General features: G+C 45.6%; 1 long non-coding RNA gene across 1 annotated transcript in view; it reads left to right on the forward strand.

Annotated features, from left to right (window-relative positions):
- The window catches only part of LOC118577133, a 16,613-nt gene extending 2,031 nt beyond the window's left edge, over window positions 1–14,582 (forward strand). Inside the window, exons 2-4 of the long non-coding RNA XR_004944166.1 lie at window positions 9,703–9,878; window positions 13,263–13,404; window positions 14,554–14,582. This is a non-coding gene — a long non-coding RNA (uncharacterized LOC118577133). The remainder of the gene's footprint in view (window positions 1–9,702; window positions 9,879–13,262; window positions 13,405–14,553) is intronic.
- The last annotated feature ends 706 nt before the right edge of the window (window positions 14,583–15,288 follow it).

Here is a 15,288-nt window from a genome sequence, read left to right on the forward strand (position 1 = left end):
CAGGGTTGGAGTAGGGGATGGTCACAGTTGGCTCAGCAAATGTGCGCACCAACGCATTTCTATCCCCAAGAGCCACAAATCTGGGAAAGAGGGACCTGCTCTGTCTATGTTCACCTTGATATTTTGGAGGGAGCAGATTAGCTGGATGACTGGTTCCTGACCCTCTCTCCTTCATGTTTGTGTGGAATCAATATCAGCATGAAGAGAAACTGAGATATCTTGTGGCTTTGGTATTAGCTTGTGAGAGAGGCATATCTGTTTGTGTGTCATGTTGGGGTACACTAGAAAGTGGCCCATTTTTCCTCTCTGTCTTCTGAAATGCACCTGGCATCCTCTGACTTTGTCCTGGAGTTCTGAGCTGGGTCACAAGCTTTTCTGTACAAATAACCCAAATAACCTTCTTCACGGTAGGGCCTGGAGTGAACCTGCCTCTTGCCACCTCCTCTAGTGACCCAGGACCAACTGGTATAAACCTTGTTACTGGGGCAAGTTTTCTTCCCCCTCAACCATGGGTCTGCTTCACCATTCCCAAGTTGTATTGGAGAGTGAGAGCTACACATGCTCTGCTCACATAAAGCATGTGCTAGGAGTCTGGACAGCTCTTGCACTCTAATTTCTTTCTTTCTTTCTTTCTTTTTTTTTTTTGAGACAGGGTTTCTCTGTGGATAGCCCTAGTTGTCCTGGAACTTGCTCTGTAGAGCAGCCTGGCCTCAAACTCACAGAGATCTGTCTGTCTCTGCCTCCCAAGTGCCGGGGTTAAAGGCATGCACCACCACAGCCCAGCCTCTTGCACTCTTTCTAATAATACTATTCTTCATATAATGGTCTGTTGGTGCCTCGGAGCATAGATGGAAGTGGGTGACCACTCCTTTCTTGCTTTTTCTTTTCATAATTTATTTATTTTTATTTTGTGTGCATTGGTGTTTTTGGCTGCATGTATATCTGTGTGAAGGTGTTGAATCCTGGAGTTACAGACAGTTGTGAGCTGCCATGTGAGTGCTGGCAATTGAACCCAGGTCCTTTGGAAAGAGCAGTCAATGCTCTTAACCACTGAGCCATCTTTCCAGCCCAGACCACTCCTTTCTTTAACAACTTTGGCTCCATTACTTTGCCTGGATCCTGTACACTAGTATGTTCCTGACAGACAATAAGCCTTCCTTTTCTCTCTCTCTATGGCCTGTGTCTTGTCTAAGGTATGATGCTTGCATGTCTAATGCATATAGGTGCTGCCTGTGATTCTTTGCCTTGGAGAGGCCCTAATGTTAATGAGTATTTGTGCCACACCTGGAGAGACCATTAGGGCTTCTGATTAAGACCAAGGGTTGGACCTCAGGTGTTCATTGCCTGAACATAACCCCCAATCTTGCTTCTAAAGACATCCCTTCAGCCTAGAGCTTCTCATGTTAATCTGCACCTGTGTGCAGAGGTTTTGGCTTCAAGGCCTTCTGAGGAATTGACAAGCACAGGCTACCCGGGCGGTGGTGACGCACACCTGTAATCCCAGCACTCAGGAGGCAGAGGCAGGTGGATCTCTGTGAGTTCAAGGCCAGCCTGGTCTACAGAGCTAGTCCAGGACAGGCTCCAAAGTTACAGAGAAACCCTGTCTCAAAAAACAAAAAACAAAAAAACACAGGCTTAGATCTGAGAAGGCCACTATTTTGTGTGTGTGTGTGTGTGTGTGTGTGTGTGTGTGTGTGTGTGTGAGTTTGCCCATTCTTCTCTTCTAGCCCTGCTTACCATCTCTTATCATGCTTATGCATAGAAATCATTCAGAAGAGGTCAAGGGCCACTGATCAGTAAGAGTAGAGGGCTACTCAAAATACCCAACCTAACTTCATGCCAGTCTTGTCTCACCTGGAGTACTAGGATCTCTTCCTGAAAAGAAAGAGTCTGGCTTAGGTCCAAGGCTGGAAGACTCTTCCCTTTGTCCATTGTGCCATTCTAGGGCTTGGCAAGGAAGCCCCACTATACTTACTCCTTTTCCCGAGATGAAGATCACTGCCAGGGGACCATGCTTCCTCTTTGGGGACATTATACTTGCTATACCTGTATCCTAGGCTGCAACACCTTGGCCACACCTTCCACTGTACTCCTTAGAATGGAGCAGAGGCTAGAGGGAAGCAGTTTTTGCACTAGAATCATCCAGACTGCCTACATATACAGTACAGCCCCTCCTCCACCCAGGAGGCCCCACCCTCTGGCTTTGGCATGGCCTGGTCGCTGCTCCTGGGCCCCCTGTTTGGGGGCCCTCTGCTTCAAGCTGAGGCTAGAGTGCCACTGCAGGAGGGGGAGGAGAGTCATAAATAACCCTAGTGGCTGTGACCTGAGATATATAGGAGGGGCTGGTCTGATCAGACCCCTCTCTGTCCCAAGCAGGCTTGCCTGTCAATTTAAGATTGCCTCCTCTTGGAGCCCCTTTATTCTGTCCATCACTTATCTGTTTACTAAGCCCAGATGTGGTAGAATCCTTTGGAAGATGTGATCAGAGGAGGAACTGTGAACAAAATCTTAGTCCACCCCTTAGGCTGTCTGCCTGCTTATGGTAATGGGCTGCATGCTCTTCCAGAGTATAGAGACAGACAAATTCAGAGCTATAGGTTTAACAAATGTAGGCTCAATCTTCAGTGGACATAGAGCTGTGAGGAAGTACTCCTGTTTAACCACCAGCAAATGTATGCATGCTCAAAGCACAAAGTAAACATAGGTGGGTCACAACCTTCATCTACATTACTGCTTTTAAAGTTCCTGAACTTGAATGTGCAGGATGGTACACAATGCATAGGCATCCCCTCCAATGTCCATACAAAGCAGGCTATTTCACCACAAACATCACAGACATATCACAGGTATGCTAAAACCTGCACACAGAATACCAGACCTGCAGTCACTACTACGAAATAGACTCTGTTCTTCTGCTAGGACAGCATGTTTGGTCCAAGTGTCTAGTTGGTAGTGCTGTTGGACTGAAAGGTAGAGTTAACTTTCAAGGTCAGAGCTTAGTGGTAAATTATCTAGTGCTCCCTTAGGAATGTGTCTGTTGCTGGTCCTGGTCAGATTGAGAGGAGCTGCCCTGCTGGGACATGCCTGGCTTGGGGCTTGTTATGAGCTGGCTATAGGCGTGCTTTGTCTCTTAGGGGAAAGGAGGATATTTATGAGACTGGGCTGTCTACTGACTTTCACCTTTTTCACTAAAGAAATGGAGATGAGCCTGAGTTCAGACTGGTACCACTCCTATGGATGCATGGGCAGCATTGCTTACTAGATGCACTCCAGCAGGTGCCTACAGGGGCATTGGCATTCACTGATCATATTCATGTATGCTAACACATGCAGTGACCCAACGCAACACCTAGATTCTGATCTGGTACCATTGGCTGGAATCTACTCTTAACCATTTGGTATGTATGCTCAGCCCTTTCCCTTGAGCATGGCAGAGATACCTGGCCACCATAGGGGTGGGTTAGTCCCGGCCTGATGGCAACTTTCCCAGTGTTGTGGTAGCCCCATTGCCTACCTGTTTCCTTCTTCTGCCACTTGTCCTGGTGGGAGTTTACATACCTTCTTGTCTCCAGAATATTATTAAGAGTTTGGTTATAGTTACCCTCTTTATTTAAAAAAAAAAAAAAAAAAAGACATACCTTGGAGAAAATTCTGGCATAGTCAGGGTTGACATTATTGCCATTAGCAGACACTACGTAGATTGGTAGTCCAGTATGGGATATGTGTGGTACTCTTATCTGAGGGCCCTGACACGGTGGTATGTAGGCATTCAAGAACATTGCTAGGAGCAAATCAGGTTGGTGTAAGATCCTGCATCCCAAGCTCTAGGTGTTTGACTGAGGTCTCTTGATGCTGACCAAGTTTCATCTACCACAGTCTTCCTGTGTGTAGTAAATTTTTGTGTGAGTTTTGCTCTCTGGGTCTCTAGAAAGTAGAACTTGGGATGAGGGAAAGCCAATGGAACCTCAAGATAGATAAAACCAGCTAGAATTGCCTGGTAACAGCATTGGCTGAGTAATGTCCTCTGAGCAGGAAGAAACTGATGGCCACTTGCAGGAAGGCAGTACAAGCTCAAGAGAGCCTGATATAATGATCAAGGTGCAATATCCCAGGGGCAGATTCCAGAACAACCAAGATCTCCATGTGTGTCATATGCCCTTGCCCCATTGTGGTCACAGGGCAAGATTCAGTGACATAGTATAGAACAGTAGTGTTTGGAAAAAGCATGTTGCAGAATAGTAATAGAGTCAGGACATGTAACATGGCATGACATAAAATACACTACCTTACATATAATACTTGGCATAATGGTGGGAATATCTAGGGCTACTGGTGGACTCCCATTGCCAATGGGCCCCATTCCCTGGTGGGTGCTTTTGGAGTGCACTGATGTCTTGATATCCTGTAAGGAATCCCTGGGTGTGAGGACCAAGCCACCAGGGTTCATCTCTTTTCCTGAGTTGTGCCAAGGGGCCACAATAGGCTATCCCTTGATACTGTTGTATAACAATGGAAAGAAAGTCTGTGCTATGTAACTCTGGAGTCATGCACTGCAACCCCAGAAATGAGTGTGTGGAGGCCCTGCACAAAATCTACACAAAAGCCTGTGGCCTGGTTTCTATCAGTTTACCATGAGCAGAAAGGCATACATGTTCACAGCACATACTCAGATGTCTACAAATACATGGGTTTTAAATTAAGACCACTGCCCGTGGGGATCCCTTGGGTTCTCAGCCTGGAGCATGGCTGCTTTCATGGTTAGCAAGGTTTCTCTGATGCTGAGGTGAAGTTTTTTGGGTAACCCTAACCCTGAGTCCAGTAGCCCAGTCCCCTTTTATCCTGAGCACCATTTAGTCCCTTACAATGTAGGAGGACTCCAGGACAGAGATTCCACTCCCCACCCAAGCCCCTGCTGCAGAAGTGAGGTTAAGACTAATAAAATACCTACCTCAAAGGAGACAGGTTTATCTTGTTGATCGGAAGTCTGCCAGCCAATTTATGGTGGAACATAAGATCTCCAAATCTAAATTTACACACCATAGTATAACAAGAAGTCAATGAGATTGAAAGTGGACTTGTAAGAGGACCATTGAAGGCTTGCTCTGTGATGCTGCACAGAAACCCTCACATCCTGACTCTTGCTCCAAGGGAGTTATGGCCCAGCAGGAAGACAGTGGGAAGGACAGGTGAGATTCTGTTGGAGAGGTATGTACAGAAAAGGATAAACAGGAAGAGAGCTGGCCTAGACCATCCCCAGTTTAGGATGATAACCATTCATGTTGAAGATGAAGATGATAATGGTGCTGAGGTGGTCTATCACTCTGGGATGGGAAGCCCATCCTTTTGGCCCCATACCACCCCACTACTGGTAGTTCTAGCTTAGAGATCAGGCTTGAACATGATTTGGATCCTCAGGGTTCATCTTCAAATGAGGTTGCTGTGGGTTCAGGTTAGCTCCTTAGCCTTTTTATGCCCTCCACCACTGGGGGGGGAGGTTATACAAATAAATGAAATAGAGAGTGCTGGCAGCCCTGATCTGATTACAATCATTCATTTTCTGGTCGTTAATAATTTGTGCAATAAAGGATTGAGGCTGCTCCAGTGAGGGGGAGGCTGTGACTCAGCCATCCATCCCTTGGCGCCAGCAGTGGGAGCTGGAAACATAAATTATTAGTTTCTTATCGCTTGGGCCGCCATAGCTCATGCTGCCATGGTCTGATGGGGGTTGGGAAAGGTCCTACTGAGAATCTGCTTTGAGCAACTGCTAGTCCTGGAATCTCTGGTTGGTGCCCTTTGTCACTCCAATCAACGTCTGAGTGCCTCAGTCTGTGACCCTAGAGTTAGAGCTGTGGCTACTATGGGGTGCGGCTTTGTTTTTGTTCCCTGAATCTCCACCCCTTGCTGAGTGGAAACAAACCCTCCAAAAAAGCCCAAAGCCCAGGCACACACCTGCTCAGTAAAAGACAGGGTTTTTCATCGCTATGTTCTGTGTTGGGTATTGTGTTCCCTGAAATATTGTGTGTTCCCCGAAATAAACATATCTGGGGTCAGAGAACAGACAGCCACTAGAACAAAGCCAAAAATGGTGGCTAGAAAATTGGAAGAGTAAGTCATAACAGATGTTGGGCGGTGGTGGTGCACGCCTTTAATCCCAGCACTTGGGAGGCAGAGCTAGCGGGATCTCTGAGTTCAAGGCCACTTTAGAAACTGCTAAGCATGGTGACCCATGCCTTTAATCCCAGAAACCCAACCTTTAAACCCAGGGAGTGGGGGCAGAAAGAGAAAGGTATATAAGGCGTGAGGACCAGGATTAAAGCATGTAGTTAGTTAAGCATTTGGTTGGTTAAGCACTCAGGTTTTGGAGCAACACAGTTCAGCTGAGATTCATGTGGAGGAGGACTCAGAAGCTTCCAGCCTGAGGAAACAGGATCACCTGAGGAACTAGCAAGGTGAGATAGCCGTGGCTTGTTCTGCTTCTCTGATCTTCCAGCATTCACCCCAATAACTGGCCTCTGGTTTGATCTTATTAATAAGACTCTTTAAGATTCATGCTACAATGTTCTCATTACGGAATCTCACAAACCACTCCTGTCCAAGTTCCCCAGCCTTGTGTCTTCATGCGGGGGCTGTGGGGGAGGTGTGGGTTGGTGGTGGCTCAGAGCACCTGTACTTACTTTTTCATATCTGCAGGGAATGTCTGTCTGTCTTCCTGGACCAGCTCCTGGTCTGGGGGCATTGAGTAGAGTGCCCCACTCTGGGATTGGTGCTATTTCGAGGGAGGCCTTGGTCACCCATGAATAGCAGGTTCAACAGGAGCCTTCTGTGGTTCTGTTATCTTCCTTTTTTTTTTTTTTTTTTTTTTTTTTTGTTCCGGAGCTAAGGACCAAGTCCAGGGCCTTGTGCTTGCTAGGCAAGCACTCTACCACTGAGCTAAATCCCCAACCCCTTGGTATCTTTCAAGAGTTCTGTTCTTAGCCTTTTTTTTTATTCTGAGATGCAGGGGCTGAGGTGGGTGAGGTAGGTGGTTGAACTCAAAGGCTATAGATAAGAGAGCTCTAGCCTTAGGGCATGACAAAAGTCTGGCAGGGCAGGATCCCAGTCTGCCTGGGGCAAATCTTTGTTTCCACCTTCAAACTATGGAAGTTTCCAACAAGGTTGGAAAGCTAAAAGTAGGTATGTAAGGAAGGAAGGATAGCCTCTGCTTCCTGCCAGGGAATATTGTTAGACCTAAATTCCTCTCTGTCTCAGCCTTTTATTCCTGGTGCTGGGAGTCACCTGAGTACTGCCTTGCATTTGTAAGGATGGTGATATCTGGTGACCAATGTTGCATGGCACAGAGGCCTGGAGCTAAGGGCTCCACATGCCCAGGGCTATTTGTCTATCACTTTCTGGCTGTGTGGCTTTGGAAAGGCATTCAACCCTAACCTTGAGTTCTATCTGTAAAATGGGACTAACTATTAAAGGAGGCAAAACTGGTGTTTGGTGAGGTGTACAGGTCCCAGATATGCCATGGTGCCCAGCACATACCCTCTGGGTCATGTGATTTCCTATTTCTCACAGCACAGTTTCAGAATGTTCCTACTTGCCACATCCCATTAGGCCCTCACTAAGCACCTAACCATCTGAATGCAGTGGCAAGAACAAGTACTGTAACTTGTGTGTCTATGATCTGATCGTTTTTATTGTTTCTGGTTCATCTCCAGTTGACTGGTTTTCCTTCTCTTTTTGATTTGTGTTTGCCTGTTGCCTCATCTACCTGGTGAGTTTTGATCGGGAATAAGAACTGTGGATTTTGTTTAATGTGTACTATTTAAAATATTTTTTTTCACTTTGCTCTGGATATTAAGAAGTCACTTTGAAACCATTTTGGTCCTGTTGTTTTGCTTTTGAAGACTTGCTGGGAGACCAGAAGAACCTTTCATCTAGGTTGAACTCTGTCCTACATTACCGTGTTAAGGCCCTGTTTTGTCCTTTTTGTGGGCTAAAGTTCTATAGATTGTCTGTGGAAGCTGCATAGTTCCTGATAGGACTCTCTTTTGTCCTTATGTTTGATTGTCTCTGGCCCGTCAGTATTGCCATCTCTGATCTTGGCTTGCTGATGGTAGTAGTGATAGGAAATCACAACATGTACACACAGTTGGGCTTGCCCAGCAGACCGCTTAGTTATTTCCGGTTCAAAATAGCCATTTCCAGGTCAGAACATCTCGCGTGACTAGGGCTTTATATGGTTGCGCGCAGCCATGTAATCTACAGCATGCGTGAAGTAGCCACATGCGGTCCTGTACACATGCGCAGCTCACTCTTTAAAAAAGCCGGCACCATGTTGCACAGGTCTCTCTTCTCTCTTCTCTCTCTCTCCTCTTCTCTCCTCCTCTTCTCTCTTCTCCTCACTCATGTGTGTGTTTCACACAAGCCTGTCACGTCTCTTCCTATCCTATATTAATAAACAGCTCTTCTGTGGATTTGTCGTGTTCGGGACATGTTCCTCGCGGGGTAAGAGCGCCAATAAATAACTAACAAGTAGGACCCCCAGTTCTGTCTCTTGCCCCTTGAGAGACCTTCCAAACTACTCTGGGTCTTTCTTTTGGTACTATAACCTGGAGACTCTTGAGTCAGGGCTCAACATTTGTATCACTACTTGGGCTCCTTGTTCTTCCTGACTGATATTTCTAGTGTCACTGAACATTAGGAGTACAACCTGGCACAAAGGAGCTTCTTGGAAGTCTTTTCTGAATGTACTACATGGATAGTCCCTATGGTTCCTGCAATGTGTACTGCAGCAGATCACTGACTCATCAGCTGTCTAGTTGTCTCTTGGGTAGGCAAATCTTACCAAAGTCTCACCCAAGGAGTGTGTCAGAGGGACTCCACTGTCAGCTACAGCATCTGCAGTGTCTCAGCTTGGCACTGTTCCCTATCTACAGGACCTCAGACTGACCCTGATGTACATGAAGGGTTAGGGTTTATTGCAGAACCAGGAGGAACAAATTTGCTGAAGCATACTAACTGTGATTGTAGGTGAGACTGCTTCATAATGAAAGCAGCAGACTCTTGTTGGCCTTGGACCAGGGTCCTGTCCTTGAAAAGTACTCATTACTGTTGGGTTTCAAACTAGGACCAACGGCTGAAGTGTCTATTTGACATATCAAAATGGATGCTGACTGTCAGGTTATCCCTTCATTTCTCAGTCTCTAACTGTTACAGGGCCCCTCTTGCTGACATACCCCACTCCTACCCTAAACTCCTCAAGCCTAGGGGCTGTGCTGCCCTTCTCCCAGTCGCTTTCCCTATATAATTTAACCATTTTGATTACCTGGTCCTTTTTGTCTACTTTGTCTGGGCCTCTGGCCAAACCAGCCAACCTGGCTGATGCACCTGGTTCTCCTCTCTCTCCCCTCTCTCCTATCCCCTCTCCTCACAAGGCACAGCTCAGTCTCGTCATGCTCACTCTGGACTCTCCCAGATACCTGGCCTCTGGTTATGCTCTCCCACATATCTATAATAAACTTTCTCCTCTACCATACCTAGGAGCAGTCATGTCCTTTTTTTTTTTTTTTTTTTTTTTTTTTTTTTGTGTGTGTGGAGCTGAGGAGGATCGAACCCAGGGCCTTGTGCTTGCTAGGCAAGCACTCTACCACTGAGCTAAATCCCCAACCCCTTCCTTTGCTTTTTTAATTTTTTCTTTTTTCATTCAATTACCAGTGTCCCATTGTGAGAAGATAATCTTAGAAATGTGCCCATAGGGCATGAAGACTGCTGATGCTGGATCTATATGTTTCGCCTGGAAGTGGGGTCTCTGTAGGCTACAGGGAAGCTTCTGAGACTGAACATACATGTGTGCTACAGAAGGGCATACAGCTAGCTGCACATAAGACCTGGTGAGTGGTTTGTCTCTGGAAATTGTTTGAAACATTGCCTATGGAGACAATGAAGTTTACTGCTGGTATTGGAGGGTCGAGGATTTCTATGGTGTCCCTTTGGTAAAGAAGTACTCAGGTGTACAGGCTGGAATGAGGTGGGACCTTCAGCTGGATTCTGGCTTTTGCTCCCAGTTGTATAGATAGACAAGCAGAAGGTCAGGAATGTGGCATCCAAGAGCCGGATGTAGGGACAGAGGCAGGCAGAATGCAGGAGTGTGAGATGCTCCTGAGTCTTGAACTCCTACATTGTTTCTTCAGTTTGATAGGAAGCTTGCATCTAAAGCCATCAGTGGACAGGCATCTCTGGAGTAACTTTGTATTTGTGTGTGTGCATGCTTACATGCATGCACTTGCACTGGGAGTTAGACCTAGTTCTTTGCACATGTTATGCTTTACTATTGAGCTATATTTCTAACCTGGTAAGACTATTTCCAATAGTCTCTGAAGGAAATGGCCTTGTTAAAATTATCACCTGTTTGGATTGGGATGCAGTAGCTCAGGGCTAAAGTACTTGCTTAGCATGTATGAAGTCCTGGGTTTCATTCCAAGCATTGTAAACAAACAAACAAGCAAAAATCAGGGAGGAGAGGGAAAAAGAATTAAATGAAAGCCACCTATCCTTAATCCAGCCATCAGCAGATCCCTGGAAACTTCTAGCTGAAGGCCTATGTGGGAACTGCTACCTCTAGCCACCTCTGATGTAACTTGGAGTCCTTGTTGGCTCCTTGGATCCCTTGACTTCTAGTCATTGTCTTCAAATGTAGAATCAACACAGATCTGTGTATCTGCATACAGGAGTCCCCTCTGAGGTGTTACTGCTTGTCAAAGAAAGTTCCTACTCCTGGGAGGGCTCCTTTCTTCTCTACTGGTCCATCAGCCCTTCTCTGTCCCTGCTGTTTCTCACTAGTCTAATACAGTCTCATAGTTGTCCTAGGCTCATTGGCACTCAAATGGACTGCGTCTGATTCCTTGACTGGAAGCAGAAGTAGGGTATCTGTTACACACAAGGCCTGTTGGGCACCAAGGGTGCCTGATCTCTGAACTCCTTAGTTCCCAAGGCTCTGGATGGAATGCAAGGGTCCTGTTAATTTTTTTTGTTGTTGTTGTTTTTGTTTTTATTTTTTCGAGACAGGGTTTCTCTGTGTAGCTTTGCACCTTTCCTGGAACTCGCTTTGTAGACCAGGCTGGCCTCAAACTCACAGAGATCCTCCTGGCTCTGCCTCCCAAGTGCTGGAATTAAAGATGTGCGCCACCACCACCCGGCCCCTGTTAATTTTTGAATGTGTTAAGGATTCCTCTGTCTGCTTTCTTACCCAAAGACACGTGTCTCTGCCACCCATCTAGGTGCCTGAGAGTTGCCTTCTTTTCTCCCTGGATATCAGCTGGGGCTCTCAGAGCACCAGTCTTGCTTTGTGGTTTGGTCTCCTTATCTGGATGATTCAGCCTCCTCTCTATGGATTCAGCCTTTTCACTTTTCACTCTGTCTAGCCCCTCCATGGCTACCATACCTATGTATCTTGTATGGCTTTTCTTCCAGGGTTGGACGCCCAGCCTCCACAAACATACACGCATCCCAGCAATGACACAAAGGACACATAGCTGTATACAGATCCATTAATATCGCCCTGGCTGTGCATTAACACAAAAACAATTCACCTGGATTTCCCTCACCTATCCTGGAGATCCTGAATGGGGAGCTCTCACTCACACTCTGTGTGGTAGCCTTGAGACTGATTTCATTTATCACTGACTGAGTATGAGTAATTTTATCATGAAACACAGTTCAGGGTGATAGATGAGGGAGCCAGAGCAGATGATTGCCTGGCTACCTTTGCTTTAAGAGGGATGCTCAAAGGGGGCCCCCTGCCTTGTATAGAGGGAAGACGATGGAACAAGAGAGGGAAGATGAGGAGAAAGAGCTTCAGTATGGTGGTTGGCAAGGCTTTGGAAGTGGGGGAGACAAGAGACATAGACCTAGTCTCCCTGCCAGAGTCCCAGAGGGGCATGTCATAAGTCAGGGTTCTGACTAGGTAGGGGACATGTCTGTCTCACAAATATGCCCATTGCCAAGGTCCAGAGGCAGAGGATGAGGAACAAACAGGCATGTATTTTTATGCCCAGATATAAAAAAACATGAAGATGTTTTCACATGTGTCTCTTTTTCTTCAGCTTCTTCACAAATTGATGTTATAATGTCTATTTCACTATCTCATCAATACTAGCCAAAGTCATATCTGCCTTAACCTTTGGATGTGGATGCATTTGGCTTCTGGAGCATCTTCCATTCAATTAGGGAACCTACCTATGGTGGCCATGGGGGCTAGCCTGTCCCCTAAGACTCAAACAATAGTGAACAGGAAAGGACTCAGCAGGCTCGAGTTCACATGATAACCAAAGAACAAGCTTCTAATCTGTTTCTGGCCTGTGAGTTTCCTGGGGTCTGGATGATTAAGTAGATCCTGCCTACCCATAGTAAACAAGTCCAAGTTCTCAGGTGTGGTCAGCTAACCCCAGTCCCATTTCTACCAAAGTAAAGCCTCTCAACACCAGCTCCATGCATCCAGGAAGCTGATCCCTTGGCTAGTCATAGGGTTAGACAGATTCAGTCCTGCAGGAGTGATTCTGCTGTTTCTTGTGTGTCTGGTGAGTGCCCAGTGGAGCTGATAGCCAACAATACAGTGGAGCTGATAGCCAACAATACTGTCATCTTGGTTGATGAGTCTCAGAAAGAAGGCTGGGAGTGGTGTAAGGGGATGCTGGTACAGGAGTAGAGCTGTCCCTAGGCAGCTGCACAGCTTCCCCTGAGGCTGCTGCTGACTCAGCCAAGGTGCCAGGCACATCTGGGAAGTCTGGGTCACTGCCTGCCCACAGCTGCCCCTATGCCTGCCTCAGTGAGTTACTCTTTAAGGCTACCTCTTTGCCACAGCAGATTAACCCGTTCACCTCTGGTTGCAGGAAGGTTGTTTGAGTGGGTATCAGGCAGATACTCTATTCACAGTTGCAGCCAGAGACACCTGTAGAAGCTGCAGGTACATGGGTCCTTTTCATTGAGGACACTGTCACTCCTCCCCTTTCCCCTATAGCCAGGCCTTCCCCTTTCTTATTGTGGCAGAAGAATTCAATGATTAACTGGTAACTCCTGGTTTCTGCTTGAATTATTAATGGGCTGGGCTCCCCACTGGTGTCTTCATAAATACTGAACCCAATGTTCATTGCCATCTCAGGACACTGAGGCTTCAAAAGTCATGACATGGGTATAGCCTTTGCAGAGAGACTAGTTACATTTTGCCTCCTGCTACAGGGTTAATGCTCTTTCCCCAAATGTCCTCTTCCACCAAGCAGATTGTACAGGGAAGTGACTTGTTCTGTGTGGGTACTTGAACTCTGAATTGCCAGAAGAGAACATGCAGATGATCGATACCATGGGTGAAAAAGAATCAAGTCCAAACACAAACTCCAGAGAAATGTCCCAAAGTACTCAGAGGTAAGTGAAACCCCAACCGTTACATCTCCTTGACCTTTGAGAGACTCACAGTGGACCATACTCCTCTTGCCTACTAAAAAACCAGACTGAACTATCACACAGGCCCAGCACCCCCAACTTTTAAAAAATTTTTGAGACAGGGTCTCTCTGTGTAGTCCTGGCTGTGCTGATACTCCCTATGCAGACCAGGTTGGCCTCAAACACACAGATCCACCTTCCTCTGCCTCTTGAGTGCTGGGATCAAAGGCATGTGCCAACACCAGACCAAGACCAGCATTCTAATTATAGATTTTTAAAAATTATTCTAAATAATATTTATTACATTTATTCATGTGTGTGTTTCAGGGTAGTGCATGGGTGTACACAAGTATAACAACATTTTTGTTTGTTTGTTTGTTTGTTTGTATTTCGAGACAGGGATTCTCTGTGTAGCTTTGTGCCTTTCCTGGAACTCATTTGGTAGACCAGGCTGGCTTCAAACTCACAAAGATCCACCTGCCTCTGCCTCCCTAGTGCTGGCATTAAAGGCGTGTGCTACCACCACCTGGCTGTATTGCTGTGGATATTGCTCTGTGTAAATAAAATTCTGAGTGGCCAGTGGCCAGGCAGGAAGTATAGGCGGGACAAGAGAGAAGAGAATTCTGGGAGTAGGAAGGCTGAGGGGAGAGACACAGCCTGGCGTGTGCATCTGACCTGCAGTGTGGCGGGAATGAGAAATCTATAAGCGGCACTTTACTCTGCTGCATGGTGGATTTAGCCTTTGCTAGTTAAAAAAAAAAAAAAAGAAAAGAAAAGAAAAAGAAAGATAAAAAGGTTTCTGGGCTATGCACTGCTTTGATAGAACTGCTTCTGATAGTTAATGATACACATAGCTTCAGACCCAAATCTGGCAGTAAACTTTACCGCCGCCACATTGGAAAGCTGAGGTGGGCAGAGCCAGCAGCCACAGTGGCATTTCAGTCTTACAAAGATGGATATTACACAGAATCTGGTGTGTGTTGCCTTTGGAATTTTTAACTACAGAAAAAGATTCTATCGTAAAAGCTGTTGAGTTAAATAAATATGTAAATTTTAAAGGTACCTTGACTTCAGCATTTGGATATAAAGATTATTTGCTTTGGAAAAGAGTCTCTGCTTTTGTTTCCACAGAAAGCCAGAGGCTATGGATTTGTTCCAGATTAAGATACATCAGGTTTGATCAGCCAAGACCTCCTGGAAGGTCTCTGATGACACCATGGCCCAGATGATCCAACATCCAGAATGGTTTCAAGGCAACTGGCTCAGAGGTTCACCCTCACGGACTACTCCATAATCCAAAAATTTTCTTTATGTCCCCATAAGATACAGTGCCCCCCTCCATCAGGAAGTAGTAAGAAAAACTATGCCTAATATCCCAAATATATCAAGCTGGCTTTGGAGATGGAATTGGCTCACTCCATCTCTAAACCCAGACATATTGAAAAAAAAAAAAAAAAAGGGTTGAGAGATTCTTGTGTCCTAAATCAGAAGAGCCTCTGGTGTGGGACAGAGAAAAACCAATATTTTTATTTAAATCAGGTTGATTATAAATGTGTATTCTTTCTAAAGAAGAAAAGGGGATATGATACAGATATAATAGGATGAAAGGGTAGATTAAGGAACTTAATTTTAAAGAGCAGCAACTTGTTTAAAATGTTTTACATTGGCATAGATTTTAGTCTATTGATACAAACTTAAAGTAAATTTTGTTATACTGTGTGTATATTTCTATTCGTGTTTAAGGTAATTATGTTTGTATAGCTCATTTTAAATTGTAATGGATAATAAAAATAGATTAATAATTAGTCATCTATGATAATCATACTCATAGCCATGTTAGTTAAGTCTTCTAAATATACATAGAGG

This window comes from Onychomys torridus, chromosome 2 (genome assembly GCF_903995425.1).
Source record: "Onychomys torridus chromosome 2, mOncTor1.1, whole genome shotgun sequence".
Lineage (NCBI taxonomy): Eukaryota > Metazoa > Chordata > Mammalia > Rodentia > Cricetidae > Onychomys > Onychomys torridus.